Raw genomic sequence first — 21,688 nt, forward strand, 5'->3', positions numbered from 1 at the left:
ATCTGACAGACAATTACTCTCCCCACCTTCAAAGCGTTATTGAGGGCACACCTCCTTCAAGAGGCTGCCCTGACTAAGTCCTCGTTTCATTTTCTCCTACTCCCTTCCGCATTGGCCTGATTTGTTCCCTTTATTCACATCCCCTCAACCCCACAGCACTTATGTACATATCTATAATCCATTTATTGTTTTATATTAATGTCCGTCTCCCCTTCTAGACTGTAAGCTTGTTGTGGGCAAAGAATGTGTCTATAATATTTTTCTATTGTACTCTCCCAAGCACTTAGTACCATGCTCTGCACATATAAGTGCTCAATAAATACTATTGATTGATTGACTGATTAGGACAGTACAAGTTCTGTGGTGTTGGGCATAAGGAGGTAGCATAAGAGAATGTTTTGATTCAGTGTGTAAGAGGATGTGCATGATTCAGTGCAAACTATCACCATTACTTTAAAAACAAATCAAAACGGTGGAAGAACAACATTTATCCTCATTAATAATAATAATAATGATAATAATAATTATGGTACTTGTTAAGCACTCACTATGTTCCAAGCTCTGTCCTAGTGCTGGGGTAGATACAAATTAATCGGTTTGGACACAGTCCCTGTCCCATATGGGGCTCATGCTCTTAATCCTCATTTTACAGATGAGGTCACCGAGGCCCAGAGAAGTTAAGTGACTTGCCGAAGATCACACAGCAGACATGTGGAGGAGCTGGGTTTAGAGCCCAGGTCCTTCTGACACTCAGACCCGTGCTCTATCCACTAAGTCGTGCCACTTCTCTTGACCATTGCTCCAACACCAAAGGTTATCTGATTAGCTCTGCTCCACTGCTCAGTGCTGTATTTTCAGGGACAAAGTGCAGATGTGCGTGAGATTATCTGTGGCACTCATACTCAAGGATATATTATCAGCAGCACCATATCTGAACTGAAGGTCAAGACAAATAATATCTCTCAGCTTTTCTCCCTTGCTCTCTCTGTTTCCCCTTTCTCTTTCTTTTTCTCTGTTTGTATTAGTAGTCATGATTCCCATCTTCAAGTAATTTACAATCCAGCAGGGAAGACTACACGTTACTGTATACATTAGGGGTAGAGAGAAGAGTACACAGAGTACTCTGCACACAGTAAGCGCTCAATATATGTGATTGAATGAAAAGAGTGAAAAGCTAGGAATATAAGTGCAGAGACAGGTGAAGAGGAAGTGATTCAGTGGCAGTGCATTGAATTTGTGGGTTGAATGAGAAGAGTCAAGGATGATGCCAAAGTAATGGGCCTGTGAGGCAGGAAGGATGGTGGTACTGTCTACAGTGATGGGAAAGTCAAGGGGAGGACAGGGTTAAGATGGAAAGATAAGGAGCTCTGCTTTAGACCTGTTAAATTTGAGGTGATGGTAGCACATTCAAGTAGAGATGTCTTGAAGGCAGGAGGAAATGCCAGACTACAGATGGGGAGAGAAATCAGGCTGGAAATGTAGATTTGGGAATCATCTGCATAGAGGTGGTAATTGAAACCATGGGACAGAATGAGTTCTCCAAGGGAGTGGGTATAGATGGAGAAAAGAAGAGAACCCAGAACTGAACCTTGCGGGACACCCACAGTTAGGGGGTGGGAGGCAGCGGAGGAGCCCGTGAAAATGAGCATCCAGAGAGATAGGAGGAGAACTAGGAGAGAATAGTGTCAGTGAAGCCGAGGCTGGATAATGTTTCCAGGAGAAAGGGGTGGTCGACAGTGTCAAAGGCAGCTGAGAGGTCAAGGAGAATTAGTTTGGAGTAGAGACCGTTGGATTTGGCAAGAAGGAGATCATTTGTGACCTTTGAGAGGGAGGTTTCTATGGTGTGAAGGGGACGGAAGCCAGATTGGAGGGGATCAAAGAGAGAATTGGAGGAGAGTAACTTGGGACAGCTGCTGTAGGCAGGTTACTCAAGGAGTTTGGAGAGAAATGGTAGGAGTGAGATGGGGCGATAACTGGAGGGAGACTTGAGGTCAAGGGAGGGCTTTTTTAGGCTAGGGGAGTGATGAGCATGTTTGAAAGCAGTGGGGAAGAAGCCATTGGAGAGTGAACAGTTGAAGATGGCTGTTAGGGAGGGAAGAAAGGAGCAGGCAAGTGTTTTGATAAGGTGTGAAGGGATTGGGGGTCGGATGCGCAGGTGGAGGGGGTGGATTTTGAGAGACGGCAGGAGATCTCCTTTTGAAGATATGCTGGGAAGGATGGGAGGGTTGAAGAAGGGGCTTGAAGGAGGGAGGGACTGGAGAGGAGCAGGAGAGATTTTAGGGAGATCATGCCTGATAGTTTCAACTCTTTAGGTGGGGGAAAATTTTCCACTCTACCTCTATCAACATCTTCACATCCCTTCTTTCAAAAGCCCAGCTCAGCCCTGTCTGCTCTCAAGCAATATGAAGCGAACACCTCCCACAAAAGAAACCTCACAAAAATAGATTTTATATATAAATCTTTTCTTCTTGGAATACAAATTTCAGCAGACAGGGGCTTTGCCTTCTATATATTCTGTATACAAGAAACTCTTGATTTTCTGAAACAATAGGGACAAGGGAAAGTTGGAAAATTGAATAGCATAAAGTGGAAAATTGAAATCCACACACCATCCAAAATTCTTACATTAGCTATTACAATCAACATTTTTTTCCCCACTAGATATTTTCAAAGAGCAACTAGAAAGTAGCACAATGATTCATGGAAATTTCATCTCTTTCTCTCTCTTTTTTGAGCCTGCTCTTTGTCTGAAGGGTAATGATCAGTGAAATCCCCAAAAGGTGGGCAGTTGGAGAGAGGAGGAAAAACCAGGAAGAATGATAATTCCAAAATGTATCTTCTCCTCTTATTCCTTGAAGTACTTCCAGTTCAAACACTACTTTTAATCAGCTACAAACTCTTCCCAGATTAGAATTGTATTTGTGCTCTAAGCCAAATGCCAAAACAAGCTCTTTTGAAATGAGCCACCGTGGCCCACTCTCTGCCATCCTTCTTTCTGCTGGCTGTGCTCTTGCCCCTCACAAATCTTTTCTAACTATGAGAATTGGAAATGAGAAGTACCGAGAAGCAGTATGTTCTAGTGGATAGAGCACAGACCTGAAAGTCAGAGGACCTGAATTCAAATATTCCTCCACCTTTTTTTAAATGGTATTTATTAAGTGCTCACTCTGTGCCGGCACTGTTTTAAGCAGTGGGGTAGATATAAGGTAATCCAGTTGGACACAGTCTATGTCCCACATGGAGCTCACAGTCTCAATCCCCTCTTTACAGATGAGGTAACTGAGGCACAGAGAAGCGAAGTGAGGTGCCCAAGACCCCACAGCAGACACATGGCAGAGCCGGGATTAGAACCCAGTTTCTTCTGACCCCCAGGTCTGTGCTCTATCCAGTAGGCCACGCTGCTTTCGGCCTTTAAGCTGGTAAGGCGATTGAGAGTGATTGAAGGTGAGGACTATTTATGGTCCCAAGTGTCTAGTAGAATGCTCTGCTCACTACAGGCCCTCAAAAACCAATGATGATGAAAATCACTTAGTTTTGAAGGAAGTTCATACCCCTTTCTGGGAAAAGAAGGAAACTTTCTGCACTGTGCTCTCCATTATATTGAATCATACCAATTTACTCTATTGTACTCTCCCAAACAGTTAGTACAGTACACACAGTAAGTGCTTAGTAAGTACCGTTCATTAACTGATGGAGATATGGCCTTGTTCAGTGAGTTGGGGAACAGCGGCAGGCTAGTTATGATCGCAAGGGTGTTCCCGACCTATGGATTTTAATCAGGAGGAGACTGCAGGAGAAGCAAGGGATCAGGGTTGGAGATGTAGATTTGGGAATCATCCACACAGAGATGGTAGTAGAAGGCATGGGAGCGAATGAGGGAGTGGGTGTCAATGGAGAATAGAAGAGGCCCCGGAACTAAACTTCTAGGGACTCTTTTCTCTCTTCATGTCCCCTGACAATATGGGTACATGCGGGGTTAGGAGCTCCCATCCCCTCCAAGAACCGGGGGTGGCTTCTAAGCCCTTTTTATAAACAAGTTGGCATTTTGCATTCTCCCACTGAAAAGTTTTCTCTCTCTCCCTGCCATTCCCCTCTCTTGGCAGCTAAAAGAATGATCAGAGATTGAATTCCACAGGGAAAACTAACAAAGACCCCGATATAGTCACATCCCTCTCAGAGGAGGCAAGACCTTTCCCGGCTGTGGAGGGTCAGTGCTGACAAAAGAGGTCTGATCAATCCCTCTGGTTTGCGGTTCTAATTATAGAACTCTTTCGGCTATTGTTCCATAATTGCCTGCTGCAGTTGGGTGTGGGCCCTGTTGTTTGACAAAAGCATAGTTCTTGATGAGGATGTTTTGTGGTGGTTCTTTTTTTCTGGTCTACTGTCATTTCAGCCTCCTGGTGGTCCGTAGGAGAGCTGAACCAGGTTCAGGATAGGCGATCACCAACCCTCCCACTTCCCCAGTCTCTCCCACCGCCATCACCTACGTGGTGCGATTGGTCCAGCATAATAATAGTAAAATTATTAGTAAAATTATTAATAAAATAAAACAATTGTGGTATTCGTTAAGCGCTTACTATGTTACTCTAGCGCTTTAGTACAGTGCCTGGCACATTGTAAGTGCTTAACAAATACCATTAAAAAAAAAAGAGTTAGGTCTGAGCAAGAAGTTGGCGGTGGGAGAGATGAGAATGAGGCATAGCGACTGGATAAATTGGAGAAGAACAAAGAGTGTGAGGTGGGGTGTGGTAGGAGAAGAGAACTGATTAATAAAGAGGAGAGAACTGATGGAGTGCATTAAAGCCAATGATCGAGAGTTTCTGCTTGATGCAGAGAAGAACAGAAGAACCATCGACAGTTTTTGAAGAATGGTGAGACATGCAGAATGATTTTTAGAGAAAGTAATTGGGACAGCAGAGGGTAGTATGGACTAAAAGAGGTGGGAGACTAGAAACAGGGAGACCATTAAGGAAGCTGGAACAGCAGTCTATAAGGGATATGATGAGTGATGAGGGATATGCCGACTTGTTCATTCCAAGCGCTTAGTACAGTGCTCTGCACATAGTAAGCGCTCAATAAATACTATTGAATGAATATGCCTTGTGACTGTGGATGAGTCACTTAACTTCACTGTACCTCAGTTTCTGTACCTCAGTTTCCCCATGTGTAAAATGGGGATGATACTACCTACCTTCTGTCCCTACCTCACAGGATTTTTGCGAGGGTTGAAATGAACTAATTAGTGTGAGAGCACTTTGGTAATAAAAGCACTATAGAAAATCAAGGTGATTAGATCAAGCTGGCGACCACTGGGAGAGAGAGGAAAGGGGCAAATTGGGAAATAGGAGAAAATCAAGGTCTTCGGGGATTGATCAATCAATCAATCAGTGATTCTTATTGAGCATTTACTGTATGCAGAGCATTATACTAAGCCCTTGGGAGAGTATAAAACATAGACATGATCCCTGCCCACAAGGAGCTGCTTACAGTCTAGAAGGAGGATGGTGATTTTGTCCACTCTGACAGGGAAGTTATGTGAATTCTGGAGGGAAAAGGAGTTTGGTTTTAGATATGATACTTTTAAGATGGCACATTCTTGTGGAGTTGTCCTGGAGACAAGAGGAAACGCAAGGTTGCAGAGACAGAAGGACCTGGGTTCTGATCCTGGCTCTGCCACTTGTCTGCTGTGACACCTTGGACAAGTCACTTCACTTCTCTGTGCCTCATTCCCTCATCTGTAAAATGGGGATTAAAATTATGATCCCCATATGAGGCGTGGACTTGTGTCCAACCTGATGATCTTGTATATACCGTACAGCTTAGTATGATGCCTGGCACATAGTAAGCACTTAACAAACTACTAAATAAGTATCAAAGTGTTTAAGGGATACAGCCCCAAATGCATAAGTGAAGCAGAAGTGTGGGAGGATAGGGTGGCGAGATGAGAGGTTAGTCAGGGAAGGCTTCCTGGAGGAGAGATGGATGGATGGGCAATCACTGGTTGGGGAACAAAGGTGAGGTGTGTGGAAATAAGCAGGAGGAACGAGAGGTTTTAGCTGGGACCCCAGTTATGACCAACTGGAATAAGCCTCTCTACATCATAAGATCGTCGTGGGCAGGGAAGGTATCTACCAAATCTGTCGCATTCTCCCCAGCGCTTAGGACAGTCCCGTGCACACAGTAAGCACTCGATAAGTACGACTGATTGATCGACTCATAAAGAGAGTACTGCATTAGAGAAGTATCGATCGTTCTGGAAAGTTAAATAGGGGAAGAGCAAAGAGTCATCAAGCTCGAAGGCCCAGGAAGCATAAAGAGATTGTCAGGTAAAGAATGTCAGTTAAGATGAATACCGAAATCAGTAAGGAGGACTTCATAATAGTGTCTCTCCAAACGATCCATCAATCCACCAGTGGTAATTATTGAACATCTGTTGAGTGGAAATCAAGAGTATAGTCCTTGGGAGAGTATAATAAAAGCAAGATACATGGTTTCTGCCCGCCAGCGGGAGACAGCCAGAAATCACTGACAAATAACTGGAGCAGGAGGAAGAGCGGCGATATCACAGATATCCCCAAATCACCTCCCACCACCGGTCTGGTGAGTGGGAATCCGAAGAGCTTTCACCTTGTAGTTCAGCGGTAGGGGCAAGAGGGGCAAGAAGCTTCGATGCCCAATCTGAAGTTCCCTTCCCTGGAGACGGCGGAGAACTCTTGGGGCTGGGCCTTGGGCCAGTGGCTCTGTTCCAGAGATGAACCTACCAATCAATCAACCGATGCTATTTATTGAACGCTCACTCTATGCACAGCACTGTGACTAAGCGCCAGGATCTAACGAATCAATGTAAAATGGCGCTCGGGGTGACTGAGCCAATGATTAGGTTCTTCTGTTCCCCGATTTTCGATCCTAAAAAAATTGACGAGAATTTATAAGTAGCATATGTACTGTGAAAAAATGATTACACCTCCTCATTAACAGGTGTATGAGTATCCCTGGGTGTGTCTGATGATTTTATTTTATTCTTCTGTCATTTTCTCATTGTCTCCCTCAATCTGTAAACTGGGCTGAATCTCACAGAATCAGAAAGAACCCTCATTTCTCTCCCTGTCCATTGGCCCAGAGACTTTTGTCACGATAAAATGAGATTTTGCTAACCACACTGAGAGTCAGTATTTCCTGCTGTATATCAAATTGCCTTCCTGGAGAAGAGAAGAAGAGAAAGAAGGGAAAGCGTATGATACGTATCGATGGCTTGGGATCTGTGTTGTGAGAAATGGAATCCCTTCATTCCCCAAGAGGGGAGATGGTAAGGGACCACTATGTTACACTGAAATGGAGCTGTATAAATTTACTTTACAGACGCCTCTCTTGTGTAAAGTATTGAGAAAATGTATTCTGCTAAAGTGCATCCTCTGAGCCTAAGGTTATGTTAAAAAATTCATTAAAAAAGATGTAGTAATAGCTTGGGTTTTTTTTTACAGCACTTATTTTCCCCCCGAAGCACTTTTACATTATCTTATTTTAGCTTCGCAGTCCCTGTGAGGTAGGGAAAGACAGATACTATTAGCCCCATTTTCCAGATGAGGGAACTAAGGCCTGGAGAGGTAAAGTGATTTGCCCAAGGTCACAAAATAGGTCAGGGACAGAGTTGGGACTAGATCCCAGGTTTGATTGATTGATTAGTCGGTCTGACTTCCAGGCTGCCTTTCCCCCTAGAACGTGAGCTTCTCGACGCTCAGCCCCCGGCTTGGCTCAGTGGAAAGAGCATGGGCTTTGGAGTCAGGGCTCATGAGTTCGAATCCCAGCTCTGCCACTTGTCGGCTGTGTGACTGTGGGCGAGTCACTTAACTTCTCTGTGCCTCAGTTCCCTCATGGGGATTAAGACTGTGAGCCCCACGTGGGACAACCTGATTCCCCTATGTCTACCCCAGCGCTTAGAACAGTGCTCGGCACATAGTAAGCGCTTAACAAATACCAACATTATTATTATTATTTTCCCACTAGACCACGCAGCTGTCCCACGTGACCGCTCATCTACATGTATCTGACCTGATGGCAGGCAGACTGGGCTCTTCAGTTAGTGCAGTCACTTGCCGTTACTTTTGAAAAAGTCTTGGAAGCCAGGAGAAACCTCTGAAGGTTGACTACTGGCAAAAGCTGTGCTCGTCGGAAACAAAAAACTGAGGATGGGGCAGGGTGACCCTGGAAATTATAGCCTGCTTTGCCCAACATGGATACCGGGATAATTCAACAGATCATAATAATAGTAATTAGGGTACTTGTTAAGCACCAAGCAATGCACCAAGCACCGTACGAAGCGCTGGAGTAGGTACAAGTTAATTAGGTTGGACAGTCTTAATCCCCATTTTACAGATGAGGTAACAGAAGCCCAGAGAAGTGAAGTGGCTCGCTCAAGGTCACCCAGCAGACGTGTGGTGGAGCCGGGATTAGAACCTGTGACCTTTTGACTCTCAGGCCCGAGCTCTATCCACTAAGCCACGTTGCTTCTTAATAATGATGGTATTTGTTAAGCGCTTACTGTGTGCCAGGCACTATACTGAGCGCTGGGGTGGCTATAAGCAAATCAAGCTGGACACATGAAGGGGAGTCAGGGCTGCTGTTCCTGGCTTCTGTTTTGGAGGGCTCTAGGGTCACCAAAATAATATACAGGATTTTCATTTACAGTTATTCGTTATTTGATATTTGATATTTATTACTGATTGCTGTTATTATCATTGGGTATTTGTTCACAGTTTGGTTTTGCCCCCCAGGTTTACCCAGAGGTATAATCTTTTAATATCCTCGAAATTCAAGACATCCTGCATTCTCCACAAGTAGCTCACGGTTTTGCTGCCATCTCTGATGCCTCTGCCACTCCCTCGTCCTCTCAAAATTCTGGCAGAGGGGCAGCAGGTGCAGCGGTGAGGAGGTGGTGGCGACAGTGGAGGTGGGAGCAGAGGCTTGGGGGGATTTTTACAAATTGGAGAATTTTGGAAGGCAGAATCCAACAGAGAAACAGTGTGGCCACATGGTTAGAGCACGGGCCTGGGAGTCGGAAGGACCTGGGTTTTAATCCCGGCTCTGCCACTTGTCTGCTGGGTGGCCTTGGACAAGTCACTTCACTTCTCTGGGCCTCAATTCTGTAAAATGAGGATTAAGACTGCGAGCCCTATGTGGTTCAGGGACTGTGTCCAACCTGTTCGACTTGTAATAATAATAATGTTGGTATTTGTTAAACGCTTACTATGTGCAGAGCACTGTTCTAAGCGCTGGGGTAGATACAGGGTAATCAGGTTGTCCCACGTGAGGCTCACAGTCTTCAGCCCCATTTTACAGATGAGGTAACTGAGGCCCAGAGAAGTGAAGTGACTTGCCCACAGTCACCCAGCTGACAAGTGGCAGAGTTGGGATTTGAACCCATGACCTCTGACTCCCAAGCTCTTTCCACTGAGCCACGCTGCTTCTACCCCAGCACTTATTACAGTATCTGGCACATAGTAAGTACTTAATAAGTACCCTAAAAAAATTATCGCCAGCCACTTTAGCATAAAATACTAGGAAACAAATGGGGATTGAGACTGTGAGCCCCACGTGGGATGGGGACTGTGTCCAACTCGATTGGCTTGTATCCTCCCCAGCACTTAATGCAGTGCTTGGCAACTAGTAAATGCTTAACAAATGCCATCATTATTGTTATTATTATTATTATTGTTGTTATTAATAAGACTTGATGAAGGGCAGATTGTGCCAGACGAGACTCAATGTTCTATCAGTCGATTATTCAATGTCATTCAATTAATTGTATTTATGGGATGCACTGGGGGAATACAAAAAAGATGAAGATGGTATTTATTAAGCACTTACTATGTGTCAAGCACTAAGCACTGGGGTAGATACAAGGTAATTAGGTTGTCCCAGGTGGGGCTCACGGTCTTAATCTCCATTTTACAGATGAGGTAACTGAGGCACAGAGAAATGAAGAGAGAATACGATAGATTGGGTATCCACGATCCGCGCCCTCAAGAAGGTTACATGAGAATATCAAGCCATGGAAACCAGGAGCAACAACATAGATTCTGTATTTAGGTCTCAGCGTGGCAGGGAAGCAGCGTGGCTCAGTGGAAAGAGCCCGGGCTTGGGAGTCAGAGGTCATGGGTTCGAATCCCAGCTCTGTCATGTCTCAGCTGTGTGACTGTGGGCAAGTCACTTCACTTCTCTGTGCCTGTTACTCCATCTGTAAAATGGGGATTAAGACTGTGAGCCTCACGTAGGACAATCTGATTACACTGTATCTACCCCAGTGCTTAGAACAGTGCTCTGCACATAGTAAGCTCTTAACAAATACCAACATTATTAAAGCTCTTGATTCTTTGATTCTGAAGACCTTGGGTAAATCCAGCTGTGGTCTTTATGACTGGCAATTTCTCTTACTGCCTTCTTTTTCCACCCTTCCTCCACCTCAGCTCCTGCCATCGAGATTAGCCACTCGGAAGCAGTGGGATCCGGAAGGAGAAGACGGAGGCTCCGAAGCGAGAATGTGGGGTCGAGAGGCCTAGCCGAGAAACACACTGGGCCCTGCTGACTTCCGTTCGAGATTCCGTGCGATGTCATGGTGTTCCTCTGCGTGACCGGGGTGATGCACGGATGGCAAAGGACGTTTCAAGGACGGCAAAAGGGTGCCTGGTATCCACGAGCACTTGCGGCGATCACCTTATTGGAAGAAGAAAGGCTCGTAACCACAGACGGAGGGTACACACATAGATAAACAGGAATAAACTACGTATATAATGGAAGCTACTGAAAGCACAGAAAGGAAGAACAATACATGGAAAAAAGTTCTTGGAAGGACAGTCCTTATTCATGACCTAAATGTTTGCCTGACCTGTATTTAAGTGTTTACTATGTGTCGATAGTTGATTTAAGGGAAGCGGGGTGCCCTAGTGGATAGAGCAAGGGGCTGGGAGTCATAAGGACCTGGGTTCTCATCCTGGCTCCACCACTTGTCTGCTGGGTGACCTTGGGCAAGTCACTTAACTTCTCTGTTGCCTCAGTTCCCTCATCTGTAAAATGGGAATGAAGAGTCTCATGTGGGGCAGGGACTGTGTCCAACCTGATTATCTTGTACCTACCCCAGCGCTTAGTACAGTACCTGACACATGGTAAGCATTCATTCTTTCAGTTGTATTTATTGGGCGCACTTAACAAACACCAGAAAAAAAAAATGAACGCCAGAGCAGATAATCAGATCAGGCACAATGCCTGTCCCACGTCGGACTTCCCATTTGACACATGAAGTAAGTGAGGCACAGAGAAGTGAAGTGACTTGCCCAAGGTCACCTAGCAGGCAAGCGGTGGATCCAGGATGAGAATCCAGGTCCTCTCACTCCCAGACCCAGTAGGTGTTCAGTGATCCTCATCGATACTAAACAGACACTTAAGACATCATATGAATTTTGCCAGGTAGGCAGAATCACTCAGCCAGTCACTGGTATTTATTGAACACTTACTATGTGCTGAGCACTGTACTAAGCACTTGGGAGAGTACAATACAGCAGAATTAGCAGACAGGTTCCCTGCCCACAACAAGCTTACAGTCTGGAGAATAATATAACGGGGTCACAAACGCCATTTTGTGAAAGTGATTCCTTGAGGCCTTTGAAAGGTGTTTTTAAAGTAGTATTCAATTATTTATTTAGTGATTTTGATTGATTTTAAGCGGTTTTCCTCATTACTCCAGTTATTATTTTATTGTTACACGTATCTCTTTTCTCCCATTTAGAGTGTGAGCTTCCTGTGGATCCAAGCTGGTGTCTCAGCTGATTTCCGTGTGATTGCTTCAGCACTTAAGCATAACATGGTATAGGCTCTAACGAATGCTAGAAGTAGTGATGCTTAATTTGAGCATCCTTGAGTGTCACAGAATGTTTTGCCACAAAAATTTCCAGAAAATAATATAATTTCCGGTCAAAGATAACTGAGAATAGATTTGCTTTAGCTACTCTTGAGATTTAATCAGTCGCTAGCATTTACCGGCTATCCTATGTGCAGAGTACTGGACTTGGTGATGGGAAGAATACAGTTGCCAATTAACGATAATCCTTTCCAGTAACTCAATGCGATCTCCTTTCTCATCCTTAGTAATAATAATAGTAGTTAATAATTATGGTATTTGTCAAGCACTTTACTGTGTACCAAGCATCGTTTGAAGCACTAGGGTAGTAGATCCAAGGTTATCGGTTTGGATTCGGTTCCTGTCCTACCGAGGGTTCGCAGACTAGGTAGGTGGGAATAGGATTTAATCCCCATTTTACAGATGAGGAAACTGAGGCCCAGAGAAGTGAAATGACTTTCCCAAGGTCAGACAGCAGGCAGGTGGTGGAAAAGTGGAATTAGAACCCTTTGTGGGCAGGGAATGTCACTGATCATTACAGCACATATGCACATATCTATTTTATTTATTTATTTATTTATGTTAATGTCTGTCTCCACCTGTAGACTGTGAGCTCATTGTGAGCAGGGAATGTGTCTGTTTGTTGTTACACTGTACTCTCCCAAGCGCTTAGTAGAGTGCTTCGCCCACAGTAAACATTCAATAAATACAACCGAATGAATGGATTGTACTTTCCCAAGCGCTTCGCACAGTGCTCTGCTCCCAGGAAGAGCTCCATAAATACGATTAAATGAATGAACCCCCACTCTGCCTCCCAGGCCCCTATTCTTTCCACCAGGGCCACGCAGCTTTTTTTTTTTTTTTGGTATTTATTAAGCCCTTACTATATGCCAAGCACTGTTCTAAGTGCTGGGGTAATAATCATGATAACAATGATGGTATGGGGAAGCAGCGTGGCTCAGTGGAACGAGCCCAGGCTTGGGAGTCTGAGGTCATGGGTTCGAATTCCGGCTCTGCCACTTGTCAGCTGTGTGACTGTGGGCAAGTCACTTCACTTCTCTGTGCCTCAGTTCCCTCATCTGTAAAATGGGGATGAAGACTGTGAATCTCAAGTGGGACAACCTGATGACCCCAGCGCTTAGAACGGTGCTCTGCACATAGTAAGCGCTTAACAAATACCAACATTATTGTTATTCTCTGGGCCTCAGTCCCCTCTGTAAAATGGGGATGAAGACTGGGAGCCTCACGGGGCACAATCTGATGACCCTGTCTCTCCCCCAGCGCTTAGAACAGCGCTCTGCACAGAGTAAGCGCTTAACAAATACCAATATTATTATTATTATTATTCTGTGGGCCTCAGTTCCCTCATCTGTCAAATGGGGATGAAGACTGGGAGCCTCACGTGGGACAACCCGATGAGCCTGGATCTGCCCCAGCGCTTCGAACAGTGCTCTGCACAGAGTAAGCGCTTAACAAATACCAACATTATTATTATTATTATTATTCTGTGGGCCTCAGTTCCCTCATCTGTCAAATGGGGATGAAGACAGGGAACCTCACGTGGGACAACCCGATGACCCTGTCTCTCCCCCGGCGCTTAGAACAGTGCTCTGCACAGAGTACGCGCTTAACAGATACCAACATTATTATCACAGGGGAACCGGGTTGTCCCACGTGGGGCTCACGGTTAATCCCCATTTGACAGCTGAGGCCCAGAGAAGCGACTTGCCCACAGTCACACAGCTGACACGCGGCAGAGGCGGGATGCGAAGCCACCACCTCTAGCGGGCGCCCGCGAGCAGCCGTCCGAGCCCCGTGCGGAAGAAGGCACCAAGAGCCTGGGCCTCCCCCGCTTCTAGCTCTGCCAGTGGAACCGTCCGACTCTGTGGCCGGGGGCGGGCGGAGGGCGGGCGGGGGGGGGAAGGACTACATGTCCCAGAAGGCTGCGCGCCGCCGCGGCCTGAACCATTCGCAGCCGGGCCGGGGGGGGTGGGGTGGGAAAGATCGAGCCCCGTCCCCCTTCCTCCCCCAGCGAAGCGAGCGGCCGTGGGAAGCCGGTGAGTGTCCCGGGCGAGGTGGTTGCCTTGGGGAAAGATTCCCGGCCGGGAAGGGCGGGATCGTTGCCTTGTGTTTCCCGTGAGATGTTCATCCCCTTGGTTCTATTTATTGCCATTGTTTTTGTCTGTCCGTCTCCCCCGATGAGACTGTCAGCCCGCCAAAGGGCAAGGACTGTCCCTATCTGTTACCCATTTGTCCATTCCAAGCGCTTAGTCCAGTGCTCTGCACATAGTAAGCGCTCAATACATCCTATTGAATGAATATATTCCTAAGCCGCCGATGAGACTGTAAACCCGCCAAAGGGCAAGGACTGTCCCTATCTGTTACCCATTTGTCCATTCCAAGCGCTTAGTCCAGTGCTCTGCACATAGTAAGCGCTCAGTAAATCCTACTGAATGAATATATTCCCAATCCCCCGATTAGACTGTCAGCACGTCAGTTGGCAGGGACTGTCCCTATCTGTTACCCATTTGTCCATTCCAAGCGCTTAGTCCAGTGCTCTGCACATAGTAAGCGCTCAATACATCCTATTGAATGAATATATTCCTAAGCCGCCGATGAGACTGTAAACCCGCCAAAGGGCAAGGACTGTCCCTATCTGTTACCCATTTGTCCATTCCAAGCGCTTAGTCCAGTGCTCTGCACATAGTAAGCGCTCAGTAAATCCTACTGAATGAATATATTCCCAATCCCCCGATGAGACTGTCAGCACGTCAAAGGGCAGGGACTGTCCCTATCTGTTACCCATTTGTCCATTCCAAGCGCTTAGTACAGTGCTCTGCACATAGTAAGCGCTCAATACATCCTATTGAGTGAATGCAGACGAGAGGGCCAAGCAGGTCCTCCTAGAGCGGGGGGCTCCGACTTGGGCTGCAACCGTGGCCTGCCTGCTGCAGGAGAGCTCGGGCCTGGGAGTCAGGAGGATCTGGGTTCTAATCCCGCCCCCCTCCGCCGCTTGATACTAATCCATCGTGGCTCAGTGGAAAGAGCCCGGGCTTGGGAGTAGGGTCATGGGTTCCAATCCCGGCTCTGCCCCTTGGCAGCAGTGGGACTGTGGGCAAGTCACTTCACTTCTCTGTGCCTCAGTTACCTCATCTGTAAAATGGGGATCAACTGTGAGTCTCACGTGGGACAACCTGACGACCCTGTATCTCCCCCAGCGCTTAGAACAGTGCGCTGCACAGAGCAAGCGCTTAATAAATGCCAACACTATTATCCCAATTATGGTATTGGTTAAGCGCTTAACTCTCTGCCGGGCGCTGTCCTGAGCGCTGGGGTGGATGCATCCCCTTGATTCTATTTATTGCTATTGTTTTTGGTCTGTCCGTCTCCCCCGATTAGACTGTAAGCCCGTCAAAGGGCAGGGACTGTCTCTATCTGTTACCCATTTGTACATTCCAAGCGCTCAGTACAGTGCTCTGCACAGAGTAAGCGCTCAATAAATACTAATGAATGAATGAATGCAAGCAGAGCAGGTGGGACACGGTCCCTGTCCCACGTGGGGCTCATAGTCTCAATCCCCATTTTACAGATAAGAAAACTGAGGCCCAGAAGAGTTAAGTGACTTGTCTGAGCTCACACAGCGGTGAGTGGACAACACTGTAAGAGGGTTGGCGCTAAACTCCTTAAGGACGGGGATTTATCTACTAACTCCACTGTACTCTTCCAAGTTCTTAGTAATAATAATAATAATGATGATGGTATTTGTTAAGTGCTTACTATGAGAAGCGCCGTGGCTCAGTGGAAGGAGCCCGGGCTTGGGAGTCAGAGGTCGTGGGTTCTAATCCCGGTTCTGCTGCTTGTCAGCTGTGTCACCTTGGGCAAGTCACTAAACTTCTCTGTGCCTCAGTGACCTCGTCTGTAAAATGGGGATTAAGACTGTGAGACTCACGTGGGACAACCTGATTACCCTGTATCTACCCCGGCGCTTAGAACAGTGCTCTGCACATAGTAAGTGCTTAACAAATACCAACGTTATTGTTGTTATTATGTGCAAAGCACGGTTCTAAGCGTTGGGGGGAATACAAGGTGATCAGGTGGTCCCACGTGGGACTCACAGTCTCAATCCCCATTTTACAGATGGAGGGAGATGAGGCCCAGAGAAGTGGGCCTCACACAGCTGGAGAGTGGCGGAGTAGGGATTAGAACTCATGACCGCCGACTCCCAAGCCCGGGTTCTTTCCACTGAGCCATGCTGCTTGCCTGCTGTGTGACCTTGGGCGAGTCGTTTCCCTTCCCTGGGCCTCAGTTCCCTCATCTGGGAAAATGAGGATGAAGATCAGGAAACCCAGGTGGGATAGGGACTGTGTCCAACCCGCTTATCTACCCCAGCGCTTCGAACAGTGCCTGGCACATCGTAATAATAATAATAGTCATCATTATGCTACTTGTTAAGTGCTGACTGTGTGCCTGGCACATAGTAAAAATAATAATAATAATAATTATGGTACTCGTTAAGTGCTTACTATGTGCCTGACATGTAGTAATAGTAATAATCGTCATCGTTGTGGTGCTCGTTAAGCACTGACTATGTAAAATGGGGATTGAGGCTGTGAACCCCACATGGGACAGGGACTGTGACCAACCTGATTTGCTTGTACCCACCCCAGCACTTAGTACAGTGCCTGGCACATAGTAAGCACTTAACAAAAACCACAATTTTTATTACCTGTTCCCTCTCCTGTTTAGACTGTGGGCCTCCTGTGGGACAGGGTCTCTGTGTGACCTGCTTATCTTGTAAGAACCCTAAGCGCTTAATACAGCAGTTTAGCAAATACCACAGTTAATCCATAATCATATAGTTACTGCTTTATAATTATTATGGTATTTGTTAAGTGCATCCTATGTGCCAGGCACTCTATAATACTGCGCACAAGAATGTAACCCTATAGACTGGAAGTGTAGTGAATTTAGGGGTGGGTGTGTTATTTTGTTGTGGTTTTTATTATTTAAAGTATTTGTTAAGTGTTTCTATGTGCCAGGCACCGTACTAAGCGTTGGGGTAAATGCAGACAGTAATAATAATGATGGTATTTGTTAAGCGCTTACTATGTGCCAAGCACTGTTTCTAAGCACTGGGGTAGACACAAGGTAATGGGGTTGTCCCACGTGGGGCTCACAGTCTTCATCCCCATTGTACAGATGAGGTAACTGAGGCACTGAGAAATTAAGTGGCTTGCCCAAGTGGAAAGTGAAATGACTCGCCCAAGGTCACACAGCAGACAGCAGTGTGACTCAGGGGAAAGAGCCCGGGCTTGGGAATCACAGGTCATGGGTTTTAATGCCGACTCCGCCACCTGTCAGCTCTGTGACTTTGGGCAGGTCACTTCACTTCTCTGGGCCTCAGTTCCCTCATCTGTAAAATGGGGATTGAGACAGTGAGCCCCACGTGGGACAGGGACTCTGCCCAACCCGATCTGCTTGTATCCACCCCAGCGCTTAGTACAGTTCCTGCAGGCAAGTGGTGGAGCTGGGATTAGAACCCACATCCTCTGACTACCAGGCCTGTTCTCAAGTCAGGTTGGATACAGTCCCTGTCCCACCTGGGGCTTCCCGTCTTCATCCCCATTTTACAGATGAGGTAACTGAGGCATAGAGAAGTGAAGTGACTCTCCCATGGTCACACAGCAGAAAATGGAGGAATGGGATTAGAACCCATGACCTCTTGACTCTCAGGCCTGTGCTCTATCCACTACGTGACAGGTATTGAATCCCCCTTTTACAGATGAGGAAACTGAGGCCCAGAGAAGTTAAGTGACTTGCCCAAGGTCACACAGCAGACAAGTGGGGGATCTGGGTTTAGAACCCAGGTCCTCTGCCTCCCAGGCCTGTGCTTTTTTCACTAGGCCATTCTGCTCCCCTAATTAATTATTGTTAACAAACCCCTGCAGACCGAAAGAAGCTGAAAACACCCTAGATAAGACAGATGTGTTAATGGAGATCCTTTCTGCGTTTTGGGATGTCAGTGTTTCTGTACTTTGTGATTTGATGTCAAGGACTTAGTACTGTTCTCTGCACTTAGAAAGTGCTCAGTAAATATCTGTCAATCAATCAGTGGTATTGATTGAGCACTTACTATGTGTACTGAGTACTTGGGAGAATTCAACAGAAGTAGCGGACACGTTCCCTACTCGTAACGAGCTTACAGTCTAGAGGGGGAGATAGGCATTAATATACGTGAATAATTTATAATATAATTTAAATAATTTAAAGCTCCGTACAGAAGTGTTGTAGGGTGGGGAGTAGGGCGAATAGCAGATGTCCAAAGGTCACGGACACAAGCGTATAGCTGACGCAGGAAGGAGAGTGAGCTGGGGACAGAGGGCTTAATCGGGGAAGACGTGACCCGAACAACCCTTTGAAGGTGGAGAGAGTGGTGGTCTGGTATACGTGGAGACGGAGGAAATTCCAGACTGGGGGAAAGCGGTTGGCTGCAAGACGGGTGAGATGGGGGCACAGTGAGTAAGCTGGCGTTCAGGGGAGCGGACTTTGTGGGCTGGGCTGGAGGAGGAGATTATTGAAGTGAGGTAGGATGAGGCGTTAAGGAGTTGATGTCTAACGTCGGGGTGGATTGGCAACCGTTGGAGGTTCTCGAGTGGGGTCACGTGGACTGAACGTTTTGGTTGAAAAATGATCTGTGCAGCAGAGTGAAGTATGGACAGGAATGGGAATAGACTTGCCCCAGGTCCCCCAGCAGACGAGTGGCGGAGCCGGAGTGAGAACCCATGACCTTCTGACTCTCGGGCGCCTGCTATTTCCACTATGCCGTAAGCGCTTACTATGTGTCAGGCACTGTCCTAAGCGCTGGGGTAGATACAAACTAGTCAGGTTGAACACAGACTGTGTCTCACTTGAGGCGCACAGTCTTACTCCCCATTTCACAGATGAGGCGACTGAGGCCCAGAGAAGTGAAATGACTTACCCAGGGTCCCCCAGCAGACAAGCGGTGGAGTCAGAATTAGAACCCAGGCCCTTCTGACTTCCAGGACTGTGCTTTATCCACTAGGCCACGCCGCTTCTCTGGGGTGACCCAGAAACTCTATTCTAAAGGTCAGGGGATCGGCTCCCCACCAGCTCTTGAGCAGAAGCTATCCAGCCTCCTGGAGGGAGGAGGCAGACTCCATTCCCGAGGATCTTCAGGAAATGATTAGACTCTCACCTTTCTTGACAGTTTAGGGGGTTCACCTTCCTGGAGTCAAAGGGCCAGGAGGGCAGGGGTCCGCTCGCTGCCGGCCCGAAAGCCTCTTTCCACCAGCTGCCGCCTGTGGAAAATGAGTCGATGAGTTGTAGGTTCTCGGCCCAGTTATCTGCGGAAAGGTTCCCTTCTTCCCCCTCCTCGCCTCTAGTCCCAGCTCTGCCGTTGCCCTGCTGTATCGTCTCGAAGAAGGGTCCCTGGGTCTCGGTTTCTTCATTTGTAAAATGGGGATGAAGTAACTATTCTCTCTTCCTGTTAGACCGTGAGCCCCTTTTGGGTCCGATTGTATCGGATCTAACCCGGGGCTTAGTACAATGCTTGGCACGTAGTAAACGTTTAACGAAAACCCCAATTTGTTTATTTATTGGGATAATAATACATGCCTTTCTCTACCTTACAGGGATGCAGTGAGAACAAAGTAAAGTCATTGATGGGAAAATAAGTGCGCGACAAATTCAAGACATAAGAAGCAGTGTGGCCTAGTGGATAGAACACGGGCTTGGGAGTCAGAAGGACCTGGGTTCTAATCCCAGCTCTGCCACTTGTCTGCTGCTGTGTGACTTTGGGCAAATCGCTTCACTTCTCTGTGCTTCAGTTCCCTCATCTGTAAAGTGGGGATTAAGACTGTGAGTCACAAGCGGGACACGGACCTGACTGGTTTTTATCTACCCCAGCGCTTAGTACAGTGCCTGGCACATAGTAAGCGCTTATGGCGTAGTGGATATAGCATGGGCCTGGGAGTCAGAAGGTCATGGGTTCTAATCCCGGCTCCGCCACTTGTCTGCTGTGGAACCTGGGCAAATCACTCCACTTCTCCGGGCCACAGTTCCCTCTTCTTTAAAGTGGGGATTGAGACTGTGAGCCCCACGTGGTACAGAAGCAGTGTGGCCTCGTGGAGAGAGCACCGGCCTGGGAGTCAGAAGGTCCTGGGTTCTAATCCTGGCTCTCCTACTTGTCAGAAGTGTGACTTTGGGGAAGTCACTTAACTTCTCTGTGTCTCAGTTCCCTCATCTGCAAAATGGGGTTAAGACTGTGAATCCTATGTGGGACAGGGATTGAGTCAAACCCGATTCACTTGTATCTACCTCAGTGCTTAGAACTGTGCTTGGCACATAGTAAGTGCTTAACAAATGCCACAGTTGTTATTATTATTATTATAGGGACTATGTTCAACCCAATTTGTTTGTATCCACCCCAGTACTTAGTACAGTGCTTGGAACATAATAAGGGCTTAACAAATACTCCCATTATTCAATATTCAATAGTATTTATTGAGCGCCTACTATGTGCAGAGCACTGTACTAAGCGCTTGGAATGAACAAGTTGGCAACAGATAGAGACAGTCCCTGCCGTTTGACGGGCTTACAGTCTAATCGGGGGAGACAGACAGACAAGAACAATGGCAATAAATATTATTATTATTAACAAATACCATTTAAAGAAAAAGGCATTATTATGGTTATTTTTATTATGACGTGACCCATACCATCCTAGCTGGTGCCCATGGGCCACGGAGGCAGTGTCTCGTCCATCGGAACGGAGATCCAGGACTGGAATCGGTTGTGGATCCGTGGCCTTGACTGGGGATTGCCCTGGGCTGGCCAGTCAACAGGAAGTTGTTTTGCCACCTTGGGCCTTAGAGCTTTCAGTTCTCAGTAAGCTGGGAGTGGCGCCGGGTCGTGAGGCGGCTTTGGGGAGGGTGCCGGGAACAGATAGCTGAGGGTGTGGCTTGGGTGGTTGAGAGTGTATACGGTCTGCGTTCTCCCTTGCCTGACTGGGGCCATCCCGACACTTTCAATTCAGGGTATGTTCAGGCTGAAGTGGGCATCTCTTTCTGGCCCAAACTTCCCCTCCCTAAACCACCTCCTCACAGAGTCTCCCTCCTCCTTTCCATGCCCTCTGGAGGGCCACAGGCTGAGAAGCCATCGGCGGGAGGCGGGGGCGGAGGGAGAGAACATTCGTTCATTCAGTTGTGTTGAGTGCATACCATGTGCAAAGCACCGCACTAAGTGCTTGGGAGAGCGCAGTATAACAATAAACAGACACATTCCCTGCCCACAAACAGCTCACAATCTAGAGGGGGAGACAAACATTAATATAAAATAAATTACAGATATGTACATAAGTGCTGTGGGGCTTTGAGGGGGGATAAACAGAGGAAATAAGTCAGGGCGAAGCAGAAGGGAGTGGGAGAAGAGGGAGGGCTTAGACAGGGAAGGCCTCCTGGAGAAGATACGGCTTCAATAATTCTTTGAAGTCGTGGAGAGTAATTGTCAGATATGAAGCAGCGTGGCTTAATGGAAAGAGCCTTGGCTTGGAAGTCAGAGGACGTGGGTTCTAATCCCGGCTCTGCCACTTGTTTGCTGTGTGGCCTTGGGCAAGCCACTTAACTTCTCTGTGTCTGAGTTTCCTCATCTGTAAAATGTGGATTAAGACTGTGAGCCCCAAGTGGGACAACCTGATTACCTTGTATCTACCCCAGCGCTTAGAATAGTGCATGGCACATAATAATGTTGGTATTTGTTAAGCGTTTACTACGTGCAGAG

At 47.0% G+C, this 21,688-nt stretch overlaps 1 protein-coding gene and 1 long non-coding RNA gene across 6 annotated transcripts in view; both read left to right on the forward strand.

The window, feature by feature from the left end:
- The window catches only part of LOC114810159, a 20,699-nt gene extending 9,849 nt beyond the window's left edge, over positions 1 to 10,850 (forward strand). For both annotated transcript variants that reach the window (XR_003757883.2, XR_005659914.1), the window contains exon 3: positions 10,464 to 10,850. This is a non-coding gene — a long non-coding RNA (uncharacterized LOC114810159). The remainder of the gene's footprint in view (positions 1 to 10,463) is intronic.
- A 3,030-nt stretch (positions 10,851 to 13,880) lies between these two features.
- The window catches only part of ADCK1 (aarF domain containing kinase 1), a 133,927-nt gene continuing 126,119 nt past the window's right edge, over positions 13,881 to 21,688 (forward strand). For all 4 annotated transcript variants that reach the window (XM_029075247.1, XM_029075269.1, XM_029075274.1 and 1 more), the window contains exon 1: positions 13,881 to 13,947. The gene's annotated coding sequence lies outside the window, so the exon portion shown is untranslated. The remainder of the gene's footprint in view (positions 13,948 to 21,688) is intronic.

This window comes from Ornithorhynchus anatinus, chromosome 1, assembly GCF_004115215.2.
Source record: "Ornithorhynchus anatinus isolate Pmale09 chromosome 1, mOrnAna1.pri.v4, whole genome shotgun sequence".
In the NCBI taxonomy this organism is placed as follows: Eukaryota; Metazoa; Chordata; class Mammalia; order Monotremata; family Ornithorhynchidae; genus Ornithorhynchus; species Ornithorhynchus anatinus.